The 7450-nt window shown below is 47.8% G+C and overlaps 1 protein-coding gene and 1 long non-coding RNA gene across 5 annotated transcripts in view; one reads left to right on the plus strand and one right to left on the minus strand.

Moving 5' to 3' along the window:
• LOC118745063 (histone-lysine N-methyltransferase trithorax) overlaps positions 1-7450 on the minus strand; it is a 152037-nt gene that overhangs the window by 36574 nt on the left and 108013 nt on the right. The window lies entirely within an intron of this gene.
• LOC118745122 overlaps positions 7075-7450 on the plus strand; it is a 1238-nt gene continuing 862 nt past the window's right edge. Inside the window, exon 1 of the long non-coding RNA XR_004993618.1 lies at positions 7075-7380. This is a non-coding gene — a long non-coding RNA (uncharacterized LOC118745122). The remainder of the gene's footprint in view (positions 7381-7450) is intronic.

Here is a 7450-nt window from a genome sequence, read left to right on the forward strand (position 1 = left end):
GTTATGTCGGGGTTTGAAATTGCCGTTGACAAAATTGTCGCCAGTCATATGGAATTTATATGTAAACCATATGTAATAATTGCATTTGCATTATTTTAGTTTTAAGAAATATTCAAATTATTGAAAAGTAATGAAATTCGCGCAATTACCATATAAATACATTTACAAAACTCTCCTGTGAAAGCTTTCCGACGGAGGTATTTGGTTTTGTCGCTATTGTCGCGACAATTTTGTCAGAGTGACAACTGTCGGCACAATTGTCGACAATATTCCATAATATCATAAAATTATAGTTAAAAAAAACCAACAACACGCTTTTCTTATAATAAGATTTAAAAAAAAAAAATTATCTGTTGATTTAAAGATTCGTTAAATAAGGATATGAAGTTCCCTAAATTGATGTTATTTAACCTTCTAAACTAGCCTAAAATAGGATTAAAGTAATTGGCACGTAGTCATAGTCGAAATATAGTCCACTGAAAAGTTAGTTGCAGTAATTTTTTACAGGCATCCCTTTGGAAACATACATCACCCCATTTGTAGAGGGCTTCGGGTGTACGAATTTGTTGTAGCATCAGGGGTTGAAGACTTGCTCTAGCTGCTAGTTTCTTAAAATTTCCTCCAATCACGTCGTAAGCAGATTTCTCATGAGAACTTGCAACTAAGTTCAATTCTGATATTTGCATGAAGGGGTTTTCGTGATTTCAGACCCTTTAGTAAAGTTAATATGATTTCTTCATATTGGTTTTGTTTTTTAAACACCTTTCCCCTTTCAAAAATATACAATTTCATAAAATTTCAATGTCTATTTATCATATTGCTCGAGCGTTAGACGATCTAAAGTCCATACGCATAAGTTGCCCATTACGCCCATTTGGGTTCTTAAAGATAACATTATAGACAATATTTTTATGTAAAAATAAAAATTTTTAAAAATGCTATAATCAAAAAAAAAAAATCACAAACATGAATCATGTCACCTAGACCTTCCATCTCTTCAACTTTCATCCAAATCCTGAGAGTTCGCGCACAAAGGTGGCCGCGGTAACATGAAATGCCTCTATAGTAACATATAGTCAGTACTGTTGTTGTTGTTGTAGCGGCACTACTAAGCCCCGGCGATTTCGGTTCATCCTTCAATCATTGCTGTCAAGCTCAACTAACAGTATGCCCAGAAAATGGGCTGTTTCAATAGGTTCGGACCAAAGGGAGAGGGGTGTCAGTTGAGTAGGATTGAGCTGGCGTGTGAAGAAGTGGTTGGTGTCGTGCCCGGAGTCTCCACATGCTTTGGACTCATTGGGGATATTGGGGTCGAGTCTGGACAGGTAGCTGTTGAGGCGGCTACAATAGCCAGACTGTAACTGAGACAGGGTAACGCGGGTCTCCCTTTGCAGTTGAAGCTCCGTCACTTCTACAGGACTTGATAGGGCTCCGATCACGGCATTTATAGGTCGGGAATCGTAGAAGGTGGTGGCCGACTCCCTATGAATCTCGTTGATAGCTCGTCTGTTCGTCGTGTTGTTGTTATTGTTGAAGCTCCGTCTCGTCGATGTCCGGCGGTTGTGCACCTATAACGGCATTCACAGGTCAGGAGCCTACATAACTGGAGACTGACTCCCTGTGAATGCCGTTGGGGGTTGCTTGATGAACCTCTGGACTTCGTCCGTCAGTTCGTAGAGATGCATCCTGACGTGCCTGGGCGAGGGCTCTTCTGCAAGCAGTTGTCTATTTGGGTGACCACGTCTGTGGCTCCCAACTAGAAACTGCTTGCAGAGCATTGTGTTATGCTGCTTTATTGGGAGCATTTCCGCCTCGTCGTGCAGGTGGTGTTCTGGCGGCATCAGAAGGCATGCAGTCGCTGTCCTAAGTGCAGTGTTTTGTGTCGTCTGTAGCTTCATCCACTGTGTCCTACTAGACCCCAGCGACCACACTGGTGCTACGTATCTTAACACCGGACGGCCTATTGCCTTGTATGTTGCCAGCAACGTTTCTTTGTCTTTGCCCCAAGTACTGCCGGCTAGCGACTTGAGGACCTTCTTGCGGCTCTGTACTTTGTTGACAATAGCGGTTGCGTGCGCAGAGAAGGAGAGCAGACTGTCGAAGGTTACTCCGAGTATATTGGGGTTATTCACCGTCGGAATTGGTGTATCATCAACGTGAATTCCTAGCGGTAGTCTGACTTCCTTCGTCCAGGTGGTGAACAGGGTCGCAGAGGATTTTGTAGGTGAGAGGATTGGGCTCCTAGTAGTGAAGAAGCGAGAAATCTCGGAGAGATACCCGTTTACTTTCGAACACAAATAATCAATTCCACTCCCAGACGCCATTACCGAACAATCGTCGGCATAAGAGACAATCGAGACTCGCTCTGGTGGTTGAGGGAGCTTTGAAATGTAAAAGTTAAACAGTAATAGGGAAAGGACTCCACCCTGTGGAACCCCCTGTTTTATTTTTCTGAGTTTGCTCGATTTGTCTCTAAACATTACCGACGAGTGTCGACCACTCAGATAATTCGCCGACCACCGTATGAGCCTCTGTGGGAGAGAGGAGGCCTCTATGTTTTCTAGTAGCGTGGACTGGCTGACGGTGTCAAACGCCTTTGACAGGTCCAACGCTGCTAGAATAGTTCTCTCACTGGGACGGTTGCGGTTTAGGCCACTTGTTTTCTGCGTGTTTATGGCGTTAAGTGCTGTTGTTGTACTGTGCATTTTACGGAAGCCACGTTGGTGCTTCGCTGGGATCAGGTGGTTCGTAAAATGCGGAAGCAGCAAGGACTCTAGTGTCTTCGATACCGGGGAAAGGAGTGTTATCGGCCGATAAGAATCTCCCATGTTGGCAGGTTTCCCCGGTTTGAGCAGTGGGACCACTCTCCCCACCTTCCAGATGTCTGGGATGATGAGAGTGGCGATAGACAAATTGAGGACCTCCGTTAGGTACGCTACCCCCGCTGGACCCATATTTTTCAGCATCAGCATGGATATTCCGTCGGGCATGGGTCCCGAAGGCTTTCGCCTTCCCGATGGCCACCCGAACTTCACCGCAAGTGAAAGCAAGGGGGCACAGGTTGTTGGCAGTTTGTGCAGCCTTCTAGTCACTCGATGCTTGGCTTTGTCCACCGTAGGATGCAGTGTGAACTGCCGGCTAAAATAGCTCTCGCATCGCTCCGGGTCCGACGAGGAATGACCGCCGAAAGAAATGTCGACCCTGTCGTCGTGCTTCGTCAGATTGGACAGTGCCCTCAAGGTTGACCAAAGCTTACTCACACCAGAGGTGAAGTTACAGGTCTTCAGATGCTCTTCCCACTTCTTCCGCTTATGTACGTTTACTAGTTGCCGAATCTCCGCGTTGAGATCCCTGATACGGGGATCTCCGGGATCGGCCAGACGAAGGCTATCACGCTCATCGGCTAGAACAGCCGCTTCAGCAGGGAAATTTGGACGTGGGTCGGTGATACATCCTGCCGGTACGAAGCGGGCTGCAGCAGCGGTGACAGCCCTGCGGAACTTACGTTCACCAAGGTGGACGTCGGTTGGTGTGGGGAGAGCAGCGAAGGTGTTTTCAGTAAATTCCGCGAAGCCTTTCCAATCAGCTTTAGAAAAGTTGATATATGTTCGGTGCTCCGCGGAAGCAAAGTCGGTTGGTTTATCGATCGAGATGACTATGGGCAGATGGTCTGATGCCAACATCAGCATAGGTCGCCATGATATGCTGTTTATCAGACCAGCGCTGACTATTGTTATGTCTGGCGAGCTGCAGCAGCTGCTCATAATCCTGGTGGGTGCGTCGTCGTTCATTGTGCAGAATGTCGAATCGTCTACCTGCTCAGCCAAGTCAGTTCCCCTACGATCGTTTGACAGGCTTGAGTGCCAAAGATCGTGGTGCGCATTAAAGTCGCCTACTACCATACGGTTTTCACCTCTGAGGAGCGCACCTATGTCAGGGTGATATCCTGCCGGGCAGCAGGTGACAGGGGGTATATAAACGTTAAATATTTGGAGCTTAACATCGCCTGACCGGATAGCAATGTCCTGACATTCTAGGGTGGTATCCCTGCGGTCGATGTCTGCTTCGATAAGACGATACTGCCCGGTGTGGTGCGTGATGAACGCTAAGCCTTCACCATTATCCCGCTCGCGATCTCGACGGTGCACGTTGTACCCGGCACAATTCAACAGTGTTGAATTGCTGTGCAACTTCGTCTCTTGGACCGCAGCTATCAATATGCCATGCCTTCCCATGAAGACGGTTATCTCCTCGATCTTGCTCTGAAGCCCGTTACAGTTAAATTGAAGGAGCTTCATATGGTTCGGGAGACGTGTGGTGATGCGGGGTGTGACGGATATGTGTGGTCGTGCCGCAGTTGGCTGTGTGCGCTGCTGAGGTGGTTGCCGCCCTGTGGTGGTGGCGGGAGGCGTCGCAGTTGAGGTCTGCCACCGAGCAGCGCAACACGGGCTCTCGAAGTTCCTCGTCCAATCTCGCGTGGTGCGCAGACCTGAGCATGCCCTAAAGTGGCACCAGCCAAGGCAGGTGTTTCACTTGACTGATGTCACATTACGGAATATCCTGGTCTGACATACCGTGCAGATTGTAGGAGGAACCTGGAGTTGGCGGCGGCGTGTGGGTGGTGGTGCGGTTGTGTGTTCTGTGGTCTGTAGCCGTTGTGGTGTGGTCTATTGTGTTATGTTGTTGTGCTGTGGTGTTTGTGTGGGACTGCTCAGGTGGACTGGGGTTAGCCGTGGAGGCTGCTCTGTTAGAGCAGCAGGGGCCACAAAAGACGTGGTCGACTGCCGATGTGTCCGTAGTCCTGAGCAGACTCTGAGGTGACTCCACCCCTCGCGAGCATTGCGCTTGACAGAGGTGGAGTTGTGGTGTAGTCGTCTCTGGCATACACAGCAGGTGTAGGTTTCTGGCCCTGGGTTTGACTCGATGCCAGCCCTGAGTAGAAGAAAACGTATCGAATGTAGCCCTATGGACGAACAACTTCTGAGATACTTCGCCGACCTAAATGGGCCGTCGAAGTTCCTTGTCCAATCTCGCGTGGTGCGCAGACCTGAACATGCCCTAAAGTGGCACCAGCCAAGGCAGGTGTTGCACTTGACTGATGTCACGTTACGGAATATCCTGGTCTGACATACCATGCAGATTGTAGGAGGAACCAGGAGTTGTTGGCGGCGGCGTGTGGGTGGTGGTGCGGTTGTGTCTATTGTGTGTTCTGTCGTGGTTGTGGTGTTTTCTATTGTGTTGTTGTGTTGTGGTGCTGTGGTGTTTGTGTTGAGCTACTCAGGTGGAGTGGGGTTAGCCGTGAAGGCTGCTCTGTTTAAGCAGCAGGGGGCCACAAATGATGTGGTCCACTGCCGATGGTGACTCCACCCGTCGCAAGCATTGCACTTGACTGAGGTGGAGTTGTGGAGTAGTCGTCTCTGGCGTAGGATTCTGGGTTTGGCTCGATGCCAGCCGTGAGCAGAAAAATACGTAGCAAATGTAGCCCTATGGCCGAACAGCTTCTGAGATACTTCGGCGACCTAAACGGAGTTAGATCGCCGAAACAACAGCACTTGGTCGGGTAAAACCCGAGTCTCTCCGGAACGTAGAACCGCCTGTCATGGGAATGGTCTGTCCGTTGTTGTTGTTGTAGCGATTGCCAAGCCCCGCTCGGGTCGGTTCATCCGTCAACGTTGTCGTCTGTTTCAGCTAAGGGGAGACCAAGGAAGTGTGCAACTTCCACAGGGTCTGTCCATAAGGACAGGGGCGTCATCTGGGTGGGGCTCTCAGGGCATGTGAAGAGGTGCCGAGAGTCATGTGCCGACTCTCCACCACAAGGCAAGGTGGCAAGGCTCCTTGCAGTGAAGAAGCGAGAAAGTTCGGCGAGATAACCGTTTACCTTCGAGCACAAGTCATCGATTTTATTCCCAGACGCCATGATCGAACAATTTTTCAGCATAAGAGACAATATTGACACCCTCTGGTGGTTGAGGAAGCTTAGAAATGAAATAATTAAACAGTAGTGGGGACAGGACACCACCATGTGGTACCCCCTGTTTAATTTTACGTGGCTTGGTGGTTTTGTCTCTGAAAATTACTGACGAATGTCGACCACTCGGTTAATTCGCCGACCGTTTGAGTCCCTGTGGGAGAGAGGAGGCCTCTATGTCTTCTAACAGCGTTGAATGACTGATAGTGTCGAATGCCTTGGACAGGTCCAACGCTACTAGAATAGTTCTCTCACAGGGGCGGTTTCGGTTAAGGCCACGAGTTATCTGAGTGTTTATGGCGTTAAGTGCTGTTGTTGTACTATGCACTTTACGGAACCCATGCTGATGCTTCGCTGGGGTCAGGTGGTTCGTGAAATACGGGAGTAGCAAGGCCTCAAGTGTCTTCGCTACCTGGGAAAGGAGGGTTATCGGGCGATATGACTCTCCTTTGTAGGCTGGTTTCCCCGATTTGAGCAGTGGGACCACTCTCCCCATCTTCCATATGTCTGGAATGACGAGAGTGGCCATAGACAAGTTGAGGACCTCCGTTAGGTACGCTACTCCCGCAGGACCCAAATTTTTCAGCATCAACATGCATATTCCGTCGGGTCCAATGGCTTTGGAGGCTTCCGCCATCCCGATGGCTACCCTTGCCTCACCGCTGGTGAAAACAAGAGGCGCACTAGGTTTTGGCATTTTGTGCAGCCTTCTGGTCACTCGAAGTTTGGCTTTATCCACCGGAGGATGCAGAATAAACTGCCGGCTAAAATAGCTCGCGCATCGCTCCGGGTCCGACGAGGCGTGGTCACCAAAGTTAAGTGAAAGCAGAAGAAGAGCGGAAGAAGAACAAGAATAAATGTCAAAAGCCGACATTTGTTGAATTGATTGATAGTAAACATAAGTAAAATGAGTGGAAATCAAAATATTAAGGATGAACTGGACTGTATAAGTGCTTGTGTTTAAGCAAAGAGTTTAAAACTGTTTTATAAATTGTATAATGTTTACAAGTGGTATGCAACTGTGCAACAACGGTTCACTTGCAAGTTTTTGTTAGTTTTTAACTTGTTTTTGGGTTCAATAACTTTTTCTGCTAGTTTACTCTTCTCAATTTTACGATCTATTTTCATTTTTGCTCTCGCTGCAATTTTTCACTGGAAAAGTTACTAACCTAACTATTATTTAACCGTATTCCTTGGACTAGAACTAATAAAACTCAAAAAATAAAAATTCGGTCAGAGCGATAGAGTAACACTGCAAAGTACTGTAAAAAATAAAAATTCGCTCAGAGCGAGAGAGAGGATCGCTTTCATAGTGGAATTTTCGGCGAAATGGCAACGTTGCGAACAAAGTTGTATGAACGACTTATCGCAACTCCGGATTGCAAATGTAAAATTTTTTAAAAATGCCGCACGTAAGTGAAAAAGAAACGTTTTTAAAATTTTATTCCGAAGCCGCCTCAATTTATATACTTTTACTTAAAA

The sequence above is a fragment of the Rhagoletis pomonella genome, unplaced genomic scaffold (genome assembly GCF_013731165.1).
Source record: "Rhagoletis pomonella isolate Grant_MI unplaced genomic scaffold, Rhpom_1.0 Rhpom_scaffold_00001, whole genome shotgun sequence".
NCBI classification, from domain to species: Eukaryota; Metazoa; Arthropoda; class Insecta; order Diptera; family Tephritidae; genus Rhagoletis; species Rhagoletis pomonella.